The sequence below is a fragment of the Haemorhous mexicanus genome, chromosome Z (assembly GCF_027477595.1).
Source record: "Haemorhous mexicanus isolate bHaeMex1 chromosome Z, bHaeMex1.pri, whole genome shotgun sequence".
Lineage (NCBI taxonomy): Eukaryota > Metazoa > Chordata > Aves > Passeriformes > Fringillidae > Haemorhous > Haemorhous mexicanus.
In genome coordinates, this window is record NC_082381.1 from 28,853,926 (window position 1) to 28,880,112 (window position 26,187).

The 26,187-nt window shown below is 47.5% G+C and overlaps 1 pseudogene; it reads right to left on the reverse strand.

Moving 5' to 3' along the window:
* Positions 1 to 566: 566 nt before the first annotated feature.
* LOC132322465 (serine/threonine-protein kinase PAK 3-like) lies at positions 567 to 22,737 on the reverse strand (annotated as a pseudogene).
* Positions 22,738 to 26,187: the final 3,450 nt, after the last annotated feature.

The following is a 26,187-nucleotide window of genomic DNA, read 5'->3' on the forward strand; positions in this document are numbered from 1 at the left end:
TTCCATTCATCAATCAGTGGAATCCTTCTCATTGTTTCTTTTATCTTCCAGGGCTAGTTTTATCTACCAGCAGACCCACAGCTTGTTTGTAAAGACAAATCCGCTATTCCTCTCAGCCTGAATCCACGCTGGATGTCTTGGCTACCCCACTCCTCCTTTGGTTTTTCCTGCAAATGCCATTGCCTTCTCTGCCTCAACTAGAAATACCACAGCTGTGCCAAAACCAGCCAGTGGGCCATATTCCAAAGGCAGCGTGGTCTGGAGAGGATGAATGAAGAAGAACCTTCTCCACTCACAAACCGTACCAAAGAAGCCCTAAGTGCGACTTAGCACCAGTTAAAAACAACTGGAAATTCAGAGAAAAATGCCGAGGTTTCTGAAGGGGTCAGAAGGAGGGGAATCTTCCAAATGAGCTGATGTTTCAAAAATTTTATTTACTAACAATTCTACTCTAGAAACCTATACTGTAAACCTACTCTAGAAACCCAAACTACTCAACTATCCTACTCTAGAGTCCTACTCTACAATCCTACTCTAAGCTAGTTATGGAGATAAGATCTTGATTGTTACATTCTTCTTCTCCACTCATCCTCCTTCTTCTTCTTCACTGAGTTGATGAGTGGTGCCAGGGTGGACGCTGGCTTGGCTGAAGTAACAAATGGATGCTGTCCACAGGGGAAAAAAATACAACAAAGAACAGTGAACCATGACTTTCCAAGCTCAGTGCTTCACAGAGTCAATCAGGATTCCTCTGGGACCGAAAAAGACCCAGAAAGAGGAGCAATGGGACCATCTGTTCCCAAGTCATCATGTGCAGGACCTTGCCATCACAGGCAAACCTGGCCCAGAATCCCATTCATCTGTTTATTGTGATGTCTTCATCTTTCTGGGATTTCTGCCCAGCCAGTGCTCTAGAAATGGTGCTCTCCTTCCCTGGGATTTATATCTTTCAGGAAACTCCAATGACTCACTTAGGTCCCTATCCTTGAAGGACAGGCACTGTGCTGATTTCCACAGGGACAGAAAGCAGTGTCTACCTTTCCATGTCCTGCCCCTCCTGTGCTGGGGGGCACCTTCCTTGCTAGCAGGGCCAGCCCAGTGGCACTGGGTCCTGCAGTTCCCTCTCTGCCACACAAGCTGGCAGTGACCCTGGGGCAGTTCCTATCTGCTTGAGCATGCCAGGCAGCAGATGGGGCTGGGACAAGTCCCTCCCAGCTGTCCCTGTTTGTGTGCCAGAAACTCCTGAGGGTAGGCTGGGGGCATAAACCAGGGCCCCTCAGAGGCTCACAGTGAGCCCCACACAGCCCCTCCTGCCCACAGCCAAATCTCTGACCCCTCCGCCGGGACTGGCTTCATTGGGTTCCTCCACCATCATTTCATGTCTCTGTACCTTGCATTGCTCTAATTCAACTCTTTTGCCATTAGATAAAACTGAACAGCCCACCAAATTACAAGAGTGGACAATAGACACAGTCAGAAAACAGAGTACCTCTCCTCTCAGGAAATGCAGAGAGACTTAGAGTTACTCAGTTTTGTGAAGAACAGGCCCCAGGGAGACTTTTTTGCCACATTCCAAGACTTCAGAGTGGCTTTGGAGAAAGTGGAGGACATCTTTTTTAACAGGACCAGTTACAATAGCATAAATCTTACAAATGGACAAATATTTTTAAACACAAAGCGCATCTAATCAGAGTAGGTCTAAGGAAGAAGTTGTTTGCCCAGAGCATGGTGCAACCCTGGCATAGGTTGCCCCAAGACCTTGTAGGTGCCCCGTCCCTGGAAGCATTCCAGGTCAGGTGGCAAAGGGCTCTGAGCAACCTGATCTCTGTAAAGCTGTCCCTGCTCATTGCAGGACACTTGGACCAGAGGACCTTTACAGAGCCCTGCCAGCCCAGCCCAGTCTAGGATTCCTCACTGTTTTCATTTGAAGAGCACCTAGAGTGGAGGTGAGGAGGAAGGCGGCTCATCTGATGCCTTGCACTCCAGTGGAACAGGAGCCCATCCCTCAGACCCTGTTCCACCTGCAGCCCCTTCACATTTTACCTGCAGGAGCTCCTTGGCAGACCAGCGCCGCGCCTCATCTCTCTGCAGGCAGCAGCTCAGGAAGTCTCGCAGGCAAGGCGAGAATCGGTTGGGCTGCCGCAGCCGTGGGGTCCCTTTTGTGGCTATCAGGAGTTTAGCCTGGAAAAAAAGGAAACAGCAGGCTCCACCTGCTTCTTTCCCATCTGTAACCGCTCTCCCAGACCCCATTGGTTAAGCTCCACTCTGCAGTGGCAGTTTCTGCCCTGGCAGAGACCCAGAGATGACTTTCCTTTACCAACCAAAAACCCAAACCCCGATGCAGCCACAGCTTTTCCAACATTCAGCACATCTTGCCTTGGCAGCTGATTTCATTGACTGACCTTGAGTAATTGGGAACTATATCACCAAAAACACGTTTGCTTCCCTGAGGATTCGGTCCAGGATGACAGGCTTTTTGGAAGAGGGACTTTGCTATACTGACCAATTCCAAGGATTAGTACATGAAAGGCATCTCTGCGGTTCTTGTTGGTCCTTAAGCACAGCTGCCTGTGGTGGTGTCAGTTCAAAACTGGGCAGAAACACTAAATTTGTCTAGTGGTGTTGGGTTAGCAATTTAAGATTTCCCCAGTCCTTAGTTTTTCCCAGCTAATGTGTTCAAGAATGTGGTGGGTTGGGATTTGGTCAATTAGCAATGTACTTACTTCCTGTTGTGAGCTAGGAAGATACAATAAGGAGAAAGTAAAACAGACTTAAAACTTTCAAAGGGTTTCAAGAAAATGTTTTAACAGCAAGTAAAAGAAAGAGTAATAAGAATCAGAATAAACCCTTGAGATGATTTCTCCTCCCCCTACCACCTTTTTTTTTCTCACGGATAATGTAAAGAAACAAAACCTAAAATTTCCAGTCTGTTTACTACTTTTAAAAAAGTCTTTCTTCAGTTTACTTAGGGAGAAAAGCCCCTCTTGTTAATGTCACGGAATTTTCTACAAGAGGAAAAACCAGTTTTCTTGTGGTTCCTAATTTCTTCATTGATAACAGCTGCCTGGTGAACCCTGGTATCGTGAAGTTTCTCCCATTTTCTAAAAGCCTTCTCCCAACTTGTTTATGGGCCATGTTGATTTATGGGGTATTGTTTTAAAGATGAATTGTTCAAAAGTAAAAGTTTTCATTATCTGTTTTTAAAATCATTTTTATCCCTAGGAACAGAAATCTTCTTCTCCTGGAAGTACAGGACTACTCTTCTCTCTTTCTCTGTTTCAACTTCTCATAAGATTATAGTTACTTTGATATCTGCTTACTTTAACGTGGAGGCCTTTGTTCAATATCAATTTGAGCTTTTAATGTCCCCGTAAATTCATGTGTTATAGGAAAAAAACCCTTTTTCTTTAGAGTTTAAAAGAGAATTTCAGCTTGAAAATTAAAATATTTCCTCATCCCTCCCATCTAGGACTTAACTTGTTCCTCACTGATGGTAATGTTTTCATATTATTCCTTCACATACTTGTACCTTGTTCTTTTCTCTCACTCAAGGGAAGACTGGAGCACTAAAAGGATTATTATTTTACCTAGAGCCTATAAATGGTCAACCTCACCCCAGTGGGACTAGGTGTTGAAAACAGTAGAAACTGGGGCTAGGGGTGCAGCTCAGCTCTAATCAACCAGACCAGAACTCAACAGCGACACGCCAGGGTAACAGAGAGGTAGTTTCTCCTTCCTTCTGCCCGATGGTTGTGAATAACTTCTGCGGAGGTCAAATCCCAGCATGGAGCCGGGCTACTCCCGGCCGGGTGAGCTCAGCTGGGGCCTGGGCTGGGCGAAGGGTTACAAGTAACCAAATATTAACAAGGCCGGCTCCATCTGGCTCCGCAGCACCCCCATCCCCCCTCCCCAGCCACCGATGTTAGGGGGCCGGCAGGCAGCCCGGGAGAAGGGGGAGCCTGACCCCGCGACAAGACCAGCCGGCCCTGCCCCGTAGCAGGGGCCACCCGGCCGTGTTACCTCACTCCCAAGCGGAAGGGAAAGAAAAAGTTTCTTTTTTCTTTTAACATGGGTTTTTCACAGAGCTGTGTCCAGCTTTCCATTGGTTAAAAGCTTTATATCACTTCCCTAAATGTCTCTCAGGTAAAACTGTAACAATTCCATAGAACAAAACTCATCAAGCTTTTTTTCTGTGTTCTTGAAAACAATGGGAATTGGAAGAAAAGAAAGGAAATCCATCAGTTAATCCTCAGGTAAGGAAACAAATATTTGCAATCTCATATTCAACACAGACACGTTAAGATGCCTGCACAAATGTACTGGGATGAAAATGCCTGCTTGGGCATACAGGAGCCACCTACAGCTCTGTCTCTCAGCAGTCTGAAAATTTCAGCTTCCCTTATGTGGCAAAGGAAAAACTTTTCATGGTCAGAAGACGGAGAGGTGCCATGCCTCTGGTCACGCTCTGCTCATTTGCCTACTCAAGTCAATACATTAATGGTAGGCCCATCCCAGAAAGTGCCAGGGAACAAACGGGAGGTTTTGGCAGGCTCTCCCCTCACCAGGCTCTGGCTTGGTGACGTGGAGAACGTGGCTTGGGCTATGAAAGAAACGCGGTCACTGAGGGTTTCAGCAACACTGCACAAGAAACAGAAGATACTCTGTGGCCTTTACACCCTCATGCCCAGCTTTCAGGCATATTTCCCAGTGAGAAGAAACTGCACAGGGGATGCAGTTCCTCTCTATAATCCACTGTTTTAGAAACTTTGTTGGGTTTGGGTTTGTTTCCTTCCTTTCTGGAAAGATAACAGCAGTTGTTAGATGCTTGTTCCCTGTTATTAGGGCCATCTACACAGACAAAAGAACTGGAACCACTTATAACCCAAAGGAAAGTATTGCCTCAGAGTGGAGTTTGTTTGCATGTGCTCAGGCTTGAGTTCCCCAACTGATGCAACCAAAACTAGAGCAGATGCTGATCTATTGCAGGGACATTTTTAGGAAGGGACCTTGGTGGAAGTAGTTCCAGCAGATGGCAATAGGATTTTGTCCAATGGCACACAGAACATGGGACAGGTGAGAAAGACAGCAGCAGCAGTGAGTATTTGCTCCTTACCGTGACAGGACTTTGGTTCCAGTAAGGAGCTTCGTGATCTACCATTTCGATGCCCACAATTCCAAAAGACCATATGTCCACTTTGGGGCCATATGGTTGATGCGTCACCACTTCAGGCGCCATCCACCAAGTGGTCCCGGCTAGCGAGGAACGTCTGCTCTGCTCGGGGGTGAGCTGAGTAGCGAGGCCAAAGTCAGCTGAGGAGAAAGCAAAATACTGTTTTTTTTTTAATTCTGTGCAATTAGGAAACCAAGCAAAAGAATTCCCTAGTAGAAGTCTGAGAATGTGCTGTAGAATCTCCTGGATAACTGTCTCTGCTCGATTTTCCTCAGGGCTTGAGCCAAGGAAGTGTGGCATTGGTGAGTTTAAAAATCCCCGCATTTTTTAGACTGTCTCCAACAGTGGCTTTTGTTCTTTGGAAACTTTAGACTTGTAACTCCATCCCTCTGGAAAGGACACACACAGAGCAATGCCAAGCTTGAGTGCTTGCTCCTTGTCCTACCTCTGTGCACGTTGCAACTCTGGCACCAGCTCACAGTGGGTGCCCCTGCACTGCCACCAGCACCATTTTTGGAGAGCTGGCAGTCGCTCAAAGCAGCCTCACAGCCTAAATCCCTGGAATGCTGCACCTGGCCAAGAATATACTGACCCAGCTTGACAGAGCCATCGGTTCTGAGAAGGATGTTGCAGCTCTTCACATCTCGGTGGATCACATGGTTTGAGTGGAGAAAATCCAGTCCTCACAGGCACTGAGAGAGAAAATAGAAACAGGAGGGCAAAAATTAGTGATGTGATTTCATCACACAAGAAAGGAAACAAAGAATCTAAAAGATTTCCTTTCCCCAGGGGAATGGGGAGTAATGGCAGAACACAGGTCCTTTGAGAGGAAGAGCTTGCTGCTCCAACACTTGCAGAGCAGGACCTTTCTAAGGAAAGGCATGTCAGCTTTTGAAAGAGCACCTAGCGCCTGCTGTTATAGACTGTCCCATGCAAACCAGCCAGGATGACTCCTGCTGCAGGGGATGTGCTCAGAAGCAAAGAGCATTTTGGCTGCTCTCCTATCCTTTTTAGCTGGGGACTGTGAGAAATGAGTTTCTCTTCTTTTCTTTGCTGTTTGTTTCAAATCCTGCCACCAGCACCTTTGCTTTCACAGGCAAGGAATGCAGTGAAGACAAACCAAAGTTTATGGAAGCAAAATGGAGAAGAGCAAATACAAATACATGAGGCAGAGTGAGAATACAACAGCAGGAGAGAAGAGTACCGGCACAGAGTACAGGGAGTGCAGGGGCACTGGCAGGCCTTGCACTTGAGATGCTTTTACTTGCCCATAGCATTCCAGCAACACAGAAACAAAGCTTGGCACAGGAAATCCCAGGTCTGAGCCCCTGTTTCCCAGACAATCCTGCCCAAGCCCTTGGAAGCACATCTCTGACCTCCCGACTGATGGCTGCAATCTCTCCTTCAAACATGTCAGACTCATTGATGACATCATTTAGAGTTCCTCCATCCATGTATTCCATAACCAGCCAGAGCTCCTCACCCAGAAGGTAGCTGAAAGGAGGAAACAAGGGCATGGAGATAAACATGCATGGCTACGTTGATTTTTTGCTTCCGGGTTTCTTGTTTCCAGGTTCTTTTCAGACAAGAACAGAATAAAATTAATAGACATTGCCTCTTGGCTGTACATTGTTTGCAATCTGTGCAGTCTCAAGGAGAAAGACCAAGCTGTGAAAAGGAGATGTCTTACATGGGCAGGAAGCAAAAAGTGCAGTTTAGTAACAGCCCAGATAAAAAACCTGTCACACATGGTGTTTCTGGAAATAAGCGCCTAGTCTTCCTGGCATGCACAGCAATGGCAAAGAGGGGCAACAATCCAAGAAAAATCCACTTTAGGATGGTTCATCAGCACTTCAGAAAAAGCACTTCACTTTAAAAAATCAATCCCAAAAAAATGTGGAGGCAGTGAACTTAGAGGGTATTGCCTTAGTGACATACAGCTGATACAGGTTTTGACTAATTTTTGAATAATTTTCAAAACGTGTGCCCGGGAAGACTCATGCAGACTAAACCGCAATCTCTTCTCTTCCATTCAAGATGAGTAGAGAAATTCTAGTTAATAGTAATTAACAGCTCTACTTTCTCCCAAGGACCAAAGTAGGTTTTTAACCTGTCATGTTTGCCGTATATCAACGAAGATTCATGGCATAAGACCATGACCACTCACCTGGCTAAATAATTCACAACACTGGGACTCCTATACCTCTTCATAACCTTGATTTCATTAACGGTTACTTGCTTCCTCCTCAGTCCTTGAAGATTAATTTTCTTTATGGCCACCTAAAATGACATGGAAAATCAGTAACTTGAGAAGTCGGTGGCACGAGACCACACTGCACATGGAGTGAGTGATTTTGCAATGACACAGATGAGCTGTGCCAAACTGCCTTGTGATTAGGCACTGCAGTAATTAGGGACTGACATTCCAACAGCCCATTTCTCTGCTCCCTTGGGCCCAGTTCCAGGACACCTGGAGCCACTGACGTTTTGCCTTGTCCACTTGGAAACAGTGGTGTCTCAAGTATCACCCACAAACCTCTGACCACACTCTCAGCTGCTCTTTCTAGGATTCAGAAGAAGTAATCCATGCCTTAATACTCTGTGGATACATCTTGGGCTATAGGCAGGGCTCAGGTCTTTTAGGGACGCCTTGCAGATCTCTCCCTGCGTGCAGTTCCCAAGTGCAGCACTGAAGGTGGCTAGGGAGCTACCAGTAACTTTCAGAGGTAGAAGAAGAAAAGAAATTCTCTTTTCAAAGAAATTCTCATTTCTTTGCTGGCAGCCAGAAATGAGAATTCAGGACTCTGAAGCTGTAGCCCCAAAGAGCAGTGAGGTGCCCTAAGGCACCACCTTTGTTTCAGCAATGGAGAGCGAGTGAGCGCCTCCTTCTCTGAAAGGAACCGCTGCCCTCCGTGCCTTCCTTCCGGCAGCTGAGGAGGGCAAAGTCCCAAATGTATTTCATAGGCTGGCCCAGTCTGTGCTTCTTGTGATTTTTCAGCACAGCTCTACCCAAAGCTCCAGCCACAGCTCCCACCCACCAGAGTGGAAAGCCCCTCAAGAGCAGCAGAGTCGGCAGGGGCAGATGACATTTACCTCTCCTCCTGTGGCATTGTCGAGCGCTCTACAAACATCTCCAAAAGTCCTAGACACAAAGCAGAAGCAGAGAAAGTAAAAGCTGTTTAGATCTTGCACTGAAAGCCAGCCCACACAGGAGATCTCTGCTGTAAATGCCTAAAACCTGCAGGATGCAGGAGGGCTCTGCAAGAAGAAGGCAGATGATGCATTTTCCTCTCAAGCCCATGGGCACTGGGCCTGTCGCTGAAGCATTGGAGTTTCCTGCTTCAGCTCCTAAAGACAGCTTCCTCTTTCATCTTGGGTTTCACTTTCTAAACCGTGTGGTTCCTATCCTGACCCCTAAGGATTTCCTTCAGCAAACCACGGTAAAGAAATGGTCCTGAGAACTGTTATTTCACAGCTTTGATAGGGGGTAGGCTTCTCTTTCAGGCAAGCAAGTTTCTTCTTTTTTCATTAGTGGGGCAGAATGATTTAGAGACATCCAAAAATGCTAAGGAAATTAACATACAGCTGTCCCAAACTTGAGAGACAAAGAGATCTTGCAGGTCCTGTTCCTTGATGCAGGCAAGACCTCAGCAGCATGGAGACGTCTCTGACAATGCATTCTGAGCCCACTCACCAATTCTCAGCAGCACTGAGAGATGCGACAATCTATCCCCAGTGTCTCAAAATGTTTGCAGTTGGCCTGACTTCACACTGGATAGACATTCCACCAGAAAAACACCTAGCTCATGGTTGTGTAGAAGTAAGTGTAGTTGGACTCACCCACTGCCAATATATTCCAGCTCAGTGTATTTCATGATGGGATTTTCCATGTTCACCATTCTCCCTGAGGGAAACAAAATGCAAGATGCTGACTTTAAAGCAGAGATCCCAGCTTCCAGGAGATACATAAGGGGGCTCCACTGTCTGGGGCTCTGAGCCCTTTCGAGTCAGCTGGGTAACAACAACAACAACAACAACAACACAGGCAGCCCTGCAATGCAGAAACCTTTCACAGAGACTGATTTTGTACCGTCCTTTGAAGAGATCTCGTGACAGGAAACAAAGCACCAGTACGCGCATTCCCAGGAGAGGAGGACATCTTCTCCCCCTTTCAGCAGTTTGCCAAAAGAATTCCTTTCCATTTGTCAACCAGAGCAGCTCATGCTATTACCTATCCCGACGGGGTTTTCAGCATCAGGACCCTCACCTGTTTATGAGCAGGCTGAGCTCAAAGATGCCCCTCTCCCAGCTAAGGAAGTCTCCAGCCTCTGCAGTCCCACCAGCCCTCAGGGGCAGGGCAGCCAGCACAACAAGGCTGGCAAAGCCCAAGCAGGAGCACTGACAAGCAGTGGGAAGAAGCCACAGCCTGCCCGAGCCCCGTGCAAGCTGTTGCCCCCATTCAGGACACAACAGGATGGGCTTTGAGTTCAGCCACACCGGGGTGCAGAGCAATGCCCTTTTTGTCCCAACAGGTGCTGGAAGACACAGAATCCACTGGGCTCTGGTCTCAGCCCCACCAGGTCTTATCTGAGAGCACAGCACTGGCAGCTCTTACGGGCAAGAAGCAGATTCATTGGGTTGTGCTGCAGAATCACAAAGGACTTGATGTGTTTTCCTAGAGACTGATCTGAGCAGGGCTTGGGCCAATGGGTGGGATTCTAACAGTCATGGGAAAGAGTGGGAATCAGGTATGAAAAAGTGCCATGGATCTGAGGAATATACCCTGGGTGGGCTGGAGGCTCTCTCCTGGGAAATGCCTGCAGTACAGTTTTATCTGATCACACCACTTGGATGTGTCTCTTGGACACATCTTGATAAGCATAAAATTAGGATATTAAATACAGATTGTTATAAAAGTATCTGGTTTTCTTTTGGGGGCACATAGAAAACACCTTGTGCTCTCTATTTCTCCTGTAACCTGATGTTCTTTCAAAGTAGCTCTTACTGACAAAAATATACCATTCTTATGAAAATAAACTGTAGATATAGTAGTGGTAATAGTAACAGTCATAAAAATGACATCAGCAAGACGTGGGGCAGAAGGGCTCATTCAGGATAGCAAAACTAACTCCACCAAAAAAACCCACAAACCAACAAAAAAAAAAGCAAAAACAAAACTACCAATACCAAAACCAAAACCCCACAAAAGAGAAAACTAAACAAAAAAAAAAAAAAAAACCCCAAAAAACAAACAAACAAAAAATCCCCACCAAAACAACAACAACAACAAAAAAAACCAACAAAATCCACAAAAAAAAAGAGACAAAACTCCAAAGCCAGTCAATTTCTGTGAAACTGTTTTGCTCTGATGACTGGTTAGAAGTCAGGAGTCTAAGCAGAATTTAGGAAGCTAAAAATTCTGTTCAGTTTGTCCATCAGCACACAGGACTTGCGTAGATAATTTGCAAGGTCACAGCCTTCTGCTGGTCCAAGAACAATCCCTGATTCAGCCTTTAGCAGAGAGGGAAGCTCAGACAAAGCCAAGCTAGTCCCAGGTGCCCTCAGAGGCAGCAGGAAAACCCAGAGCGCTCTCTCGCTGCCTCAGAGCACAGCACTTCCTCTGGGGAGTCCTAAATGGCCCTGTGACACCAAACTCAGGAGGAGCATTTGGTACAGCTATGCTGACACCTGCACACAATACCCGGTCCATCAGACAAGAAATACACCAGACGTACCCAGTATCTCCAGGTACTTCTCCTCAATTTCCTGTTTCTGAGCAGCCATGCTGCTGTCAGCACTGGAGATGAACAAACTGCCCGAGCTCGAGTTCCCAGGTTCAGCAGAATAGATTCCTTCAGGTAATGCAGCTGCGGCAGCAGCTTTAGCGCCAGAGCCCATGAGGATGTGCTCAACCTGCAGCACTTCTGGTGGGGACGGTTCCTGTGCCTCATGCAGGCCTTGGGGCTCTTCATTGCCAGACATTTGCTGGAAGTCCTTGCAGGCTGCCTGGTGAGATGTCAACCCTTGTACCTCAAATCAAACAGAACAAAGCAGTCAGAGACTACAGCTTGTCCCTGTCAGCCAGGAGTCACTGACTGTGAGGAAAGGGAAAGAACAGATTGACAAGGGATACAGACAGTTTGTTTCAATCCTCCATCTGGGTCACCATGTTCCCCTGTAAAAACACCTCAAGAAACAAGGAGAGCAGGAACAGGCCAGCAGGAGTTAATTTGGATGACTGCTGGCCAAAGGGCCAAAGGAAAAGTCCCACTATCTAGGGCAGCAGTGGAGATTCAGCACACCAGAAAATGTCCTTCTGAGTGACCGTGATACTCACTACAGCAGGATGGCACTGAGAGGCATCACCCCACTCCCTGCTGCTCTGCACTGGAAAGGCAAAAAGGGCAGAAACCACCAGTTTGCTGACTGCAGTGGCTATCCCTCTTTCACTCACTTGCTTTTCTAGAGCCTGAGGAAAGGGATTAATTTTCTCTCTGACGATTTTCATTTCTTCCTCCAGCCTCTTCTCCAATGCCTTGATCCTAGCTTCAGTTTTCTGCAACTCTTCTTGCAGGTATTCCTTGATGTTCTGTAAACAAGAAGGGAGAGGACGCTTCAGGACTGGAGAGGCTGCCATTCTTTCCCTCACCTGGTTTTGTTGATCGCCCCTGTGCTGATGGAGATTCAACTCCTCTTGAATTCTCCTCATGTCATCCTTGTTCCTCCTCTTCACTGCCATGATGGAACTCTGAGCTACAGGCAGCTCTACTTGTGGCTCTGCCTTGATGTCCTGTACACACAGTGCAGGGCAAGTGACTGGGAGCTGCCATGAGGCTCAGCTTTTTTCCATCCTGCAGCCTCCAAATCCCATTTATTGAGCCACTTCTTTCTGCTTCCCTACCCACATCTGCTTCCAATATAACCCTCGTGTCCTGGTGCTGTTCTCTGCAGATTCCAAGGCTCTGTGCTTCCAGTGCCTGTGGGACTCCTGGCCTCCTCATTCCCAAAAGCTCTGGTTTATGCCCCTCTTCCTGCCCTTTTCTTGGCCACCTGGCCACTCAGGATTACCTGGCCATTCTGCTCTGGCTCTTCCACCTGCTGCCTGAGCTGCTCTTCCTGCTCTCGGGCTGGGAACAGCTCTGCCTGAGCCTGGCATGGCATCTCTGGTGAAGCAGCCTGCTCCTGATTTTCCTCTAGAAGGAGCTGCACAGAGAGCAAGAGAAGATGCGTTTCAACTTCCCATATGACCTTTGTGGGCCAAGACTCAAACACTGATGGGCTCACATGTTCCCAAAGCACTGTGCTGCTGCTCTTCTGGGTCATTCTCTGCCCGTGCCAGCGAGGCAGAGATTCCAAAGTGACCCTGGCCCTACAATCAGGGGCCATCTGGGACTGAAGCTCCAACAGCCTCTCAGGCAGCTGACAGGGAAGGTGTGGCATGTCTCAAAGGTCTGGTGAGGGCCTCCCTCTGCTTCTGCCACGTCCTGTTTGTCTTTCAGTAGCAAGTGACACCAAGCCCTGTCGCACAGCTCCATCCTGGCCTCTGGTTTCCTTTGTGAGCTCACTCCTGGTAAGAGACACTTCTAGAGCTCAAGTTCAGTTCAGGCCTGCACCAGCATTCTTGCCTTACTGACATCTACACTCTTGTTAGAAACTCTGGTCATTCAGGAGAATAGGATGCTCGCAAAGATCTTCTGATGGAGGTCACAGAGCCTCTATGGCCACCTCAGTGTATGGAGGAGGACCAAGGTGTTTCTTCTCCCTCTTTTGTCAACTAAGAATTCTGACCAGCAGTAACAGAGACTCTCCTAAGACCCCATTAACAATGCACTTACACACCCCTGGGGATGCCAGTGAAGGAACCCATGTGTCCTGTAACGCCTGGCATGTATGACCAGAGTCACCAAACAGCACCTAGACATGGAATTTTTCCACCTCACTTGGACAGGCAGAAAACTAAAGAATTATCTGGAGACTTCAGCGTAGAAGAGACTGGAGGAGGAAAACAGCTCTGAGGTGAAATACCACCATATCTGGATGGGGAAACATCTCTGCCTGCCCAGAATTGGTCAATGGAAGGTGTCTCTAATCCTCTCCTGAAAGGGATGCTTTAGGTGAGTGTTGCACCCCAACTGCTTTGGAGCAGACGTGGGAAGATTCAATAATGTAAATGTTACATAGCATAGATAGATAGATAGATAGGTAGATAGACAGACAGAGAGACAGATATATCTCACTCTTTTAAATTCTCTTTACTGTCCTTTCTGTTGCTGCACACATCCATACTTGGTATCCATTGCCCTGATCAGCAGCAATCCTGAGATTGCTCTCCTGTTGCTTCAATAAACCACACTCTTGGCGAATCTGGAGCCTGTAGGTCCTTATGGAATGCAATCAGACTCAGAGCATTGCACTGGGAACTGCACTCTTTGTGCATCTGTGCTGGGGCACTTTCTCCTCTTGGACTCGACCACACTGATGGTGCTGAAGTGGCTGTAAACAGAAATGCAGCCTAGTGCCTTCGAACTCCTCTGATCTCTAAGGACCAGCTGGAATGCAAGGGCATTGATTTCCTGCTCAATTCCCAAACACCACACATACTGATTCCCTGGGCTGCAAAAAAGCACGGGCACAGTTACCCTGAAAGTGATGTGCAAGGCCTACTGACTGGCCTGGCACCAGAACAGCTCCTTCTGAACCAACATCCTTGTCACAAACTGTGTTCTCATGCAAAACTACAGCATCATCCAGAAGTGACACCTTGGAAATGAAAATTCGAACAGACCCAGACACAATGCTGAAAACGAGCAGGAAACAATGAGGAAAAGCACCTTAACTGAGAGAAAAAGAAAATGAACAGGGCTCCTCTGCCAGGAAAACCAGAAGATAACAGAAAAAACCCAGGGTGAAATCTCACTTTCTGCAAATGGCAAAAATATTTGGTTGCAGTGATGGGATGCTAAAAGTGGCTGATGAGCCTCTCATTATCCAGGCTAAAGCTCTCTCAGCACCTCCTCACTGGCCTTGTGCTCCACCCCCTTGCCCAGCTCCCGTGGCCTTCTCTGCACACGCTCCAGCCGCTCCATCACTTTCTGCTTCCCAGGGGCTCACCACTGCACACAGCACTCCAGCTGTGGCCACAGCACTGCCCAGCACAGGGCGAGGCTCACTGCCCTGCTCCTGCTGCCCCACTGCTGCTGACACAGGCCACAATGCCATTTATCTTCTGTTACCGCATCCACCATTTTGTCTTCTACAACCACATCATCTAAGTAGATGTCATGAAGTTTAAATGGAATTGATTTCTAAGGCACTCTGACTAAATTAAAATTGTTTAAGTAAACTTTCCACAAAATTGCTCTTAGTTAAAATATTCCGCCCTATCTGCTGTCTTTAAGCAATGTTCTCTCTACAAAACTGGCTTTGTAATTCTTCAAAGCTCTGGGATTGAAATGACTAAATATCCATCTATGCCTCCGTTATTTTATTGCAGGCCTGAAAATGGATTTTTTTTGGCCTTCCTAGCTGGCCCTCTATACTCTACAGCTACTGGCCAAGATTTCTACTCACTCTACCATTCATAAACACCAGGAACATGAAATGTTCCTTTCTCACTCACCTCAGGATCAGCACTGCTGAATACATTCTTCAGGTGACCTGTAGTGGGCAAGGGAAAATGAACCAGATGCTGTCAGAAAACTGCCTGGGCTGCTGAATCCCACACAACAAGTCCACCCAGACAGAGATGATTTTCCATTTCACAAAATCTCTGCAGGAGACACATATCATTCACAAAGCGAGAAAAGATCAGGAAAATGTTCTTGGTTGTGCCTACACTTTGCCCTGTTTTGCCAGTAAATACCAACATGAATTTGTTTTTGCCATTGAATACAAACATGATCAAGAAAATGCAAATTGTTCTTAAACACTCTGCTTCTCTTCTACCAAACACATAAAACTACTTTTAAAATCCTCTCCCTCAGGTATTTCTTTTTTTTAATTATTGTCATCCATTCATTCTCATTACCATGCTAGAAAAAGTGTCCCAGAAAAGCTTCCCCAAATCCCCCTGAGCTGTGGCACTTCTATTGTGAAACAGCACAGCAGCAGCTGTAGGGATCAGGAGCAGACACTCACTGCTTTAGAGTTTGCACTTCCTTGCAAGGGAATCACTATTTTAGCACTCAGTCAAAGGTCAAGTTGGACCTTGGTCAAATCCTTTCATGACAAAATTTAGAAAGGAAGAAGCTTTCCCTGAATTCTGGCAACAACTGCAGAGTTTTTAGAAGGCCCTCCAAGAAGGTCTCCCAGTCTACATTTTCAAAGCTGTCTCGCTTGTCCCAGAAAACTGAGGAAATGACAGACTCTGCTGCCACAGACTCTCCCGTGGAGGGAAGAGAATCCCTGCAGGTTCCCTTGCAGATGCTGCCCCTGTGCCTACAGACTCCCCCTTTTTAGCTGAGCGTCGTGACAGCAGCTTCACCAAACCAGTGGCATCTTAATGCCCTTTCTGTTTCTAAATCAGAAACTCAGGCACTAAGAAAGGGCAGGAAGACATACAAAAGGCAGGTAAGGTTACACCCTAACCTAAGCAGAAGGGAAACCTCTACTTACGTGCAAAGTGAGTCACGTAATAGATGGAAAAAGAAACGCCATATGCAGCAAAAGCTGCAGTAGCAAGATGATGAATCATTTTAGCACTGTTGAGCAAGTTTGCTGCAACAGTTGGAAAAACAAGGCTCCTGTCAGTGTGCAGCTGCACCCTGACAAATGCCTCAAGCAGGAGGATGCTCCTGCTCTGAGCAAGCTCTAGGGCTGCTCTGACACTCAGGCCTTCCGTGCACCAAGGCAACCTTCTGATGTCATCACAATGACGTGGCAACCATGCCCGGACATCACAAAGCAAACCCTCTCTGCTGGTCTGTGAATTTATGCAAAGCAGTAACCAACCTTTCCTACAGCAAACACAAAAGAGCCTGGGAAGTTCTCCCCTGTCACAAAGCAGCACAAATTCCCCTCATGGGCCAAACCCTGTTCTTCAGGGGATCCAAGAGTAACTCCAAGAGTGCCCTACAGCCTGTACCCCAACTGAGAACTCAGATGGGAAAAAAGTAAAGGAAACCACACCAAGAAAATAGCCCACAGCATTGCACATACTTTTTAAGTTTTAAAGGTTTATAAAACCTTATCAAAGGCGTGAATAAGGAAAGATTGCAGCACTGAGTGTCTTCATGACTTGCAGCCACATGCTCTTTAACAAAAAGGATGCTCTGCCTTTTATACCCTTAGCCTCTCCAAAAGTTTTGTCAGTCAGCTCTTTCTCTGCTGTCCATTGCTGGGGATTACTTTCTTGCACCTTCATTGGAGGTCAGCTGTTGTTACACCCTGCCTCCTGGTCACAAGCCAGCCCTCCCCAAATGCCCTGACTACCAAGGCTATTACAAGGGGGAGGGGAAAGAGGACTGTGGGAGGATATATTACAATACCATCACTAGACAGTTGAACATCCACATCATATCTACTTCTTAGTTGTCAGAGCCAACCATTACATTACTCATCTAGAACACACAGAACCAGAATAGCAGCCACGGTTAGCAAAACTGCTGAAATCATTCCTAACAAATCTCCCCACATATTTGCACATTTCTTGGACATGGCCAGGGCTCTGGTGCATGTACATCTCTGCCTTTATTCCCCTTTGGAAGCAGTCAAACTGGCAGCATCTGCCTGCCAGCAGCAGCCACTCCAGGCTGGGAACGCGACTGGCAGTGCTGATTTCCAGGGGCTTCTGTGTCCCAGGGGAAGCCAAGGCAGGAGCAGTTGAACGGTGCTGGCGCTGCTGCTGCTCTGTGCCAGAGAGCCCCGGCTGGGCAGGGCACGGTGCCCACTGCACTGCGGGCTCTTTCTCCTGCCAGAGCTGGGCACACCTGGGAACAAGGCATGGCAACTTGTGGGCAAACCAAGGGGTTTGTTGGGCTGCACTGCTCTGTACATGCCCAGGACACCTGCAGCACAGAATTATAACCCTCAAACAGGTAAACCAGAGGGAAACAGCTGGACAAGATTTCATTTTGACCTTTCTTACCTGCTCAACAGAAGTCTTCAAAATGAATCTTACCAAGCAGGGCCCGATCCCTGCTGCCAGCTCAAGGTTAAAAAGGAGGCAATACTTGATTTCAGCCCTGGGTGTGTGGGGAATCCCTTCCCTAGCACCTGCACACCCAGCAATCTCACTTACTAGTCTGAATCCATGGAAATATGACATATTTAATACTTTGCTGAAACTCACAGGCTAAATATTCCCCCAAATTAGAGTATTTACTGATTGATACTTATTAATTTAGTAATACTTAAATCACTTCTCAGACTTTATTGACATGAGATTAGGAGTTCCCTGAACATCCCTGGTGGTCATTGCCATAGGTTCATGAGGAAACCCAGGCACAAAAGCACCCAGGACAAAACTGGGCTTGCAAAGCAAATTTATTCTATTAGTTGCAGTAGCAAATAATATATACCAACCCCTGGACTCCTAAAAATCCGCTGAGCAGAAGGAGATGGAGCGTGGTGCTCGGCAGCAGGCGCAGGTAGGCAGTGCACTTTCAGGACATCCCGTGGATCAAAACGGTGTGCATCTCATCCTTCTCACCATTCCAGCCAAGAACCAGGCCTTTTACCGCCTGCTCAGGAGTGGAATTTCCTCAGTTTATCACATCAGCTCACACATGGCCGGAGCCTGAGATGAGACCAAAGAATCAAGGATTTAAAAGATCTGGAAGAGTTAAAATTTTAGCAAGATTTAGTTAGAAGAAAGAGTAAAGCAGGAAGTATAGAAATATTAACAGGTAGTTAATGTTTAGCATATAAAGTAGTTAAGGCTAGGGTAATATATCACTTGCCTGTCTTTACTAAGTTTAAAGAAGCAGGATGGGACATGGATTTCATTGTGACAAAGAAGTGGACTGTAGCCTACACCTGGGCCCTGAAACTTCAGCTACAGACAAGGGGTCCAAAAGCCTGCCAACAGGTCATAAGTAAAGAGGTCAAATTGAGGAAGACGTCTTGGCCTTCATCAGAAGGAGACCTTTCTCCACTTTAAAACCCAACAACCCCTTTGAAGTTTGTGCCCCGTAGGTAGCACAAACAGGAAGGAACTTTGTACTCAATTATAATCCATTTTAATATAAAGTGGGGGAAGGCGGTGTTAGCTAATGAGTATGTAGTAGGCATTTGGGACTTATATGAATGTGTAAGATATTTTAGATTGGTAGAGAGCCAGAGCCGCTGATTCCTCGCACATGTCTTTAGGAGACGACTCCTCGTGTGCCTGGCACTGTAATAAACATACCACCTTCTAACTTTAACCAGAGGCGAGTTCTATTCCACACCTAATTTGTGACCGCGGCAGGAACGCTTCTCTGCTCCAGCGAGAACAACCGGGCTGTGGAGGTCTCTGGGCGCTGCCAGGACATTCCTTTCCTGGAGGGACCTCCGCTCTCGGCTGTTCCTCGTGGGAGACAGACAAGACTGCTGGGACTGTGGATAAAGGGTATGTGTAACTGTCTATAAAGTAACCCCTAAGGCGTATGCAGGGGCAGGGCTGTTCATAAGTCACACAGAGATGTCCTGCACACGACGTACGCCTGTACAGTTTGGGTTTGGGTCTGGCTGCCGGCAGAAAGGATTTGCTGGGTCAATAAGGACCTGCTAGCAATTCTGGGGGTTAACTGAGCATATCCTGTTTATTGCTGCTATTTTTACTGTGTGTTGTTATTGTAGTTGTGTTTTGAGTGTGTGAATGTTTGAGGAAGATGATGGGGGTGGATGCAGATGTGGTGTATGGTGTGTGTGTTGTGTTGAGAAAAGTGAGCACTCTGTCCCCTAATAAAGAGGTGCCCCTTTCCCGGTGAGCTTGTGTGTGCAGACTTTCTAAAGGCATTCTAAAGAAAACTGTAATTGATCATTTCAGATCTAAGGGCCCTGCAAAACGAGTTACATCCACTTTATTTCTACATCAACCTGCTTCAGGTGAGGCATTGAAACCATTGTACCGTTTGGGGTGTTGGCTGAATAAAGAAGACAGTGATACTTCCATTGCAATTAGTGACGTCATGACTGATGTTAGTGCTGTCAGACATGCAACCTTAAAGAACAGAGCAGCAATTGATTAGGACCTTGGAAGAGGCAAGACTTTTTGGAACAATGGCTTGTAATTGCTATCAGTCATGACTTATGCTTTTTGAACTGACTGGACTTTCACAGCATGAAAATTGCTGTGCTGTAATATAGCAAGGCTTAATGTGAGCAAAAAGGATGGTTTAGGAAGTAATAAACATGGACACAATAGTAATGCTATGAAATGCAAGTTAGCTAATAAATGACATGGTTACAAAGGTTTCTTTCTGGTTGTACTGAGAGGGGGAAAGACACAGAAAAGACACAGAAAGACATAGAAAAGAGGAGGAAATATTTGGCGTCATGCTACTACTGGTATCCTCCTGGAGGAAAATCTCTTGGGTTTCTTAAGGTCACAGCTTTGCAAAAACTAGGAAAACTGCTCAGCACTGCTAGCCCAATTGTGAATGGTTTTCTTGATTTTGCAAAGCTGGGATGTGAACACTGGACTCTGTCTTTGGTTCATCTAACCTGCCCTCACCTGCAGACAAAAGCACCACCAGCTGCACAAGCTACATCAGTCAATTTTCTCAAAAAGCTGTGTTAAATTTGGGAGAGGGAAGGAAAACATGATGGCCTGCCCTGGCTGCCCAGGACCCTGCGCTCCGTGGCCTCTGCAGAGCTGCACAGCGGGGAGGCAGCTTCGGGCACCTCAGCCCCTGGGCAGGAGTGGCTTCTTGCTCTGGAGGGCTGCCTGTGGGCAAATGCATGGTGCTGGCCTTCTGCTCTTGGCCCTAGCCTGGCCTTGCAGGGCTAATCCTGTTCCCTGTCTCAAATGTGCTAAAGACAGACTTGCTTGTTTCCAGCTCTGCACGGCATTGATTTGCACCACAAAATACTGAAGGACTAAGGCCTGAACAACAGACTCTGACTGAAGCCTAAACAACAGGACCTGAGCAAAAGCTGCCCTACAGATGATCTTTCCAACCAAATGTTCTATGTATCTGCTCCTTAAGCAAGTAATACTATCAAAAGGATTGATGCATCCATTCACTGGTGAAACACGGCTTCACCTTCCAGCAGAAGGGAAATGGACAAGGCCACACCTGGCCTTGGTTCCTCCTTGAGTCCTGGGACAGCTCAGGGAGAAAACCAAGAGGAGAATGAAACCAGCTGTCTCCCCAGCAGAAGCTCTGGCACATTGCTCGTCCAGCACTATCAGAGCTGGGCTACTCTCACAGAGCAGTCGGAAGCCTCGAGGCCAGCAAAGGCGGAAGCACCGCAGGATTTTCCGGTTCCCGGCCGTGGATCAACAGGGCTTGTCTGGAACAGCTTCTCCCAGCTGATGTGCGGCTCTGGATGAAGGCGAAAGGATTGGGGTACCTGGCATGTATCCTTCTTAATCACCTGAGGCAACCTTTTGTAATAATGCTGAGGTGCATTGCTTAGCCTATCCTTTCCTGACCCTTTTTTGCACTTTTGCATTACAGTAAATTACACTGTTCCTTCAGCTGCTGTCTGTGTCTGCATCTCTGACCCTCCCCACCAGTAAAACAAACGCAAAGCCACTTTAGCACAAGACCTGCCTCTCTGCCGGCCCATCTCTTGGAAAACACCCCTGGTGGCCATCCCCAGAAATGAAATTCCCACTTAGCAACTTTCGTTTTCTGCAGGCAGGTGAGAAAAGGAGCCACTCTCAGCTCTGGACACCTCTGGTAATCAACTGCTTTCAGCAGTCACAACCCTGAAATATCAACCTCCTTCCTTAATCTGCCCATGGGGAGCTCCCACCAAAAAGCCTTTTCTCCAAGGATACCCACAGAAGAGCTTGAGAAGGGAGCAGTTAGAAACACAACTGCTTCAGAGTTTAAACCTGCCTTTATCAAAGGAGCACATGCCAACCTGTCCCAAAGGGAAAGCAGGCAGGAATGAGAAGCTCCACTCCCACAACAGCAACCTCTGTGCTTCCTTCTGTTCCAGCTGGAGAGTGCAGGCCATGGGCTACACCTCAGTTTTGGAAGGAAGCCTGGGAATTGGCCTGATCTGGGAGAGCAGCAAAAGGAATTCCCCAAATGTAGGAAAAGAATCTCTGGAAGTGATAGATGATGACAGTATTTCTGCAGAAACATTGGCAGAAAAAGAATTGAAGCATTTCAAGAAGTCCCCAGACTGAAATTCGTTTGCCAATATGACAACCCCAAAGTTTCTGTGGTGTGTCAGGAAGCTCAGCAATGAACCTGCAAGGCTTGGATAAACATCACTGGTGTCTGTCCCCCAGAGCCCAAGCTGCTCCCCAACAAGACTTCAAGACTAAGGGACAAAGCTTCCCCCTTCAGCTCTCCACAGCACCTCTAGGGACTCTCTCTCCATTGCAAGATCTCCTTTGTCAGTCTAGAGTGACAGGAGTTGGCTGCAGGAGGCATTTACATTGAACTCTTCCCAGATGGGGAAAGAAAAAGAAGAGGTGATTCCTGAGGAAAGAAAAAGGCAACGCCATTTGGGAAGACACCAGCGTGAGTTTCCTACAACTCTAGGCCAGAAATCTCTTGAATAAAGCAACATCCATCCATGGGGCAGCACTTTAGCGTTCAGATCAATGCTGACAAAATTGCTGCCCCTTCCTGCTGCCGGAGCTGACTCCAAATCACGAGAAATGTGCCAACTCTGCCTAAGACAGGCAGACATGATGAGATGAAACCAGCTAGTCTGCTGAAAAGGAGACCAAATGAATGTTTTCTAATTCCCCCTTTTCAACCTTTCCCCAACCAAGACAGAGCAAAATCCTTCCTCTCTGTCACCGATGGTGACCTAGGCATGTGACACAACATGGGGACAAAGCCCGCCACTGCTCCAATCACCTTTTCCTGCCTTTCCCTTCCAGCCTTGCGCTTCCCTGTCCTGCCATAACCTGCTGTGCCATCCCGTGCCGTGCTGAGCCAGGTCAGCGGTCACACATTTTGGAAAAAACCCTGCCCTGTGCTGCCTGCCGGCATAAAGGAACATACCACTTTCTAACTTTGACTAGTTAGAGAGTCTTTGTCTGTGATTTTCAGTTTTAACAATTCAGGGAGCTTTTGTTTTCTCTGAAAGAAGTACGGTCGCTGCCAAGGGAAACACACCTAAAGACCAACAGTGACCCAGCCTTCCCTTTGCTTCCTTTTTCCTTCCCTCACTGCTACGCCATGCTCTCACAGCAGGACCTCAGTGCTGCCTCACCTGAGGATCTAGAACTGCCTCCAGGCCCTCCCAGGCTAAGTGCAGGTGCTCAGGACTCTGAGGTTTTCCTAGCTTCTCCCAAGAAGCTGTTTGCCTCATCTGCACTTCTTGGGGTTTCATTGGAGGAACCAGGCACAGGCAAATTTCATCTCCACCGTGATCTCATCATTCTGCTTGTTCCCATGCTGCTTAAATGCCAACCTGAGCTCATCGTTCCTCTGGTTCCCATAGACCATCACAGCCCTTCCATGGCCTCTCCGTAGAGGAGCAGCTGCACATCTTCAGAGCAGCGGTTGCCAGCCTGCAGCCCATCACGTAGGGAAAGAGTTTCTAGCCTTGCTTTCCAAGCAGGTCCTGGTTAATGACCCTTTAAAAAGTTTTCCTGCAGTGCTCTATAATGGGTAGATATCAAGTGGGAATCAGGTAGAAAGTGTCAAGTCACCTAGGAAGGGGGACCTTGAAAACAGAAAGATTCTCTGCCTGCTTTTCCTCTCCTTGCTGAAGATTTGGAGGGTGTTCTGGGCATTTTCCAGACAGCCTCTCTGTAGGGGTACAAGGGAAGGGTATAAGATACTGCCTTACAAGTGGTCAGTGTTAGGTGTACTCTCTCCTTTGTTTGAATGAAGCCAAACTAGGATGGTGACAGGATATTGCAGATGTATTTTAGAATAAACTCACAGTACAAGTTTAGCATGCATGTCTGCAGATCTGGGCTTTTCCTGGGTTAATCCACTTTCTTTGGTCTTTGTGATGAGAAACCAAATGTTTCCCAAATCCCAAAGCTGCTGGGAAAGGAAAATGCAAAAGGCTGTGATTATAAGGTGTTTGTGTCGGTCTGTGTGTGTGTCTATATCAGACATACAATCCATGCTTTAATCTATGTACATGTCAATTAAGAGAAATATTTTTAAGAGGAAGACTTCACTCCTCCAATCCCATGGGAAGTCTGAATACATTTCTGGAATGGAGGTTGCTCTGTGCTTCCTGTGATTTTTGATCCAAGGCAGCGCTAGAGCTCTGTGTCCCAGAGACACATCAATGAGCCTGACCATTGTGTTTGGATTCTTGCAGCCACCCCAGACACTTCAGCCCCCAGCACTCCAGATGGCAGTGCAGGTTTTGCAGCATGGACAGCCCTCAGCTGGATGTGGAATACTCCTGGGGAAGAGGAATTGCCACCGCTGGATCTGGACATGGTGCTTGAGACGCTGGAGGAGATGTTTGCTCCCTCTGCTCAGGTAACTGCATTGGACAGGGAGAAAGGGGCTGCACTGAGAGCTTGTGAATGTTGTTGCATGGCTGAGAAGGAAAAGCTTATTGAATTCAGCTGGGAATGGACAGGGGAGGCTTTGCTTGGTAAATCAAGACTTCCTAAAGAAAAGGGAATGAAAATGTCTCCCCCCTGAGGAAGGATGAAAATGTGCGAGCCTTTGTTGGCCAAGTTTGGATGCTTGTTTTTCTGGGAAGAATCCCTCATGCAGGGGCATTTGTGGTGAGGTGGTGGAATCTTTGTAGGTTCTAAGAGGCTTTGTTTGATGGGAAAGAAGAGTGTTTGGAGATATGGCACTGAAGGCCAAGTGTCCCGTGCAGGGAGGGGCATGCCAGAGGTGCCTCTGTTCCAGCAGCAGATGTGGGCTGTGCCTCTTTTGGGTGGGAAGGCCAAGGCAAAGCAAGGGCTGGGCTGCAGCTGCTGCTGCTATGTGAGCCCTGCCATGCCTGTAGGCGCTCCCAGAGCCGTGGCTGGGGCTGGGCTGGAGCTGCAGCTTTCTTGTCCTCTCAGTAAGCTGGTGCCTTCACTGCGGTTTCCTTCTGGGAAATCCTCAGCTGGGCAAACTGGCCAGTCTTGCTGTCCATGTTCCAGAGCTCAGTCCCCTTGCTCTTGGGCATCTCTGTGGGAAGAGATGTGTGTTCCCACACTGTCCCTGCCAAGCTGCAGCCTGGATGAGACTGCTGTACTCAGGGCTGTAGAGGACAGAGCACATCCCTGTGCCAGGAGCTGGCAGGACTGCTGACTTAGCAGCCATTCCATGTGTTCAGTGTCAGCCCCCACGTTCAACACTGTCAGCTTTGCCAGCTTTTGGACTGTGTTTGAGAAGTCAAATCTTTCTGACTGTTGAAGGGCTTTGGGGCCCAGAGTTCTTGTTAGGAACAAGGGATTAAGAGTGTGAGCCATGGAGTTGTTGGACCAGATGTTTTGTGTAAGTGGTGAGAAGGGTTTCTTCTTTTCTCTTTCAAGAGGAATATTAGTGTTGCCCCTGAGTCTTCAGGAGGGGAGCCTGTGGACAGAGCTGCAGCAGAGGGAGCTTTGCCAGGCACCAAGAACTGTGGGAACTATTTCCAGGAGCCCGAGGAGCTTGGTAAGGACATGAGCCCATACTGGTTTAGAGAGGTGTGAGATGGCTGCTCTGAGCCTGCCTCTGGCAGGAAGGGAGATGAGAAGAGTTGAGTTCCTGTCTGCAGGCTTGGTGCTTCCTTGGTGCTTCCAGGTTCAAACCCTGCACTGGCACACCCTGCCCTCGCACTGCCCTCCACGCTTCACCAGAGCCTGTGACACTGAGTCCTCTGCTGTGGCAAGAGAGCAGGGAATAAACCTGACCTTGGGGGACTTGTGTCACCAAGCCCAGTGTCCCAGCTTTGTGCTGATGTCCATGGATAAGTTTGCTGCAGGGTGTCAGTGCTCTGGAGGCAACACTGAGTGACTCTTGAAGCAAGAGAGGAAAAGCCCTGCAAAAAGTCAGTGTAGAAGTCCGAGCTTTTTGTCTCCAAGCATTAAAGCAATGTAGTATTAGTCTGCTGATAGGTGTAGTGAGATAGAATAAAAATACAAGCAGCTGAAGCTCTGAGGCCAAGGAAATTATTAGTCACAAATCCAGCAGCTCAAGAAAAAACCGAAGTTATCCCAAATTAGGGAGAACTGGAGGAGAAAGGATCTGCATTCTTGAGCAGAGCTGGTGCAGTCTGCAAACCTGGTAGGGAGCTCTATTCATCCCAGAGCTGGTGGTTGTTTTGGAGGAGCTGTTGCTCACTGCAGAGGGCAGGCTGTAGATGGCAGGGAACGGTGCTAGTTCATGACTCAGCTCCCAGCAGCCCTCAGCTTCAGCCATTTCAGTGAGGACTGAGGTCTCTCTGTCAGCACAGAGAAAGAACAAGGCTGGGCTTCTTTGTGGCACCTGGGGCTGTGTGTGTTTCAAGCTCTCGTGGGTGCCCTTTGCGCTGTGAGTGCTGTGAGCTTACTGGGATTCTTCAAAACCTCAGAAGACTTGAAAACTTGGAAGGATTCTTGTAGGAGCCGAAATGAGTGATACAGGACTCTGGGCGGCTCTTCAAAATGCAGTTTATTACACCCAATTGGTTACAGCAGTCCAGGGTCATGGGCGACAGAGCCTGTGCCTACAGCTGTCAGCTCCAGCTGCAGACAAGCCTGGAGACCCTTTAATTTTTGTTACAATGCATTATATACTTTTCTTTGCTGAGCATCTTAGTACAGAAGAACCAGTCTATACCTTAACTTTTATATATAGCCTGTCATAACTACTATAATTACCATATTCATGTTACTATTCTCCAATCACTAAAAGTTAGCACACTACAATATAAGCTAGAAGTTGTTTTTCAGTTTTCTATCAGTGGAAAATTCTGAGACCTTTTTTCTACTTGCAACAACTGCTGACTTGTTTGCCTGTGCT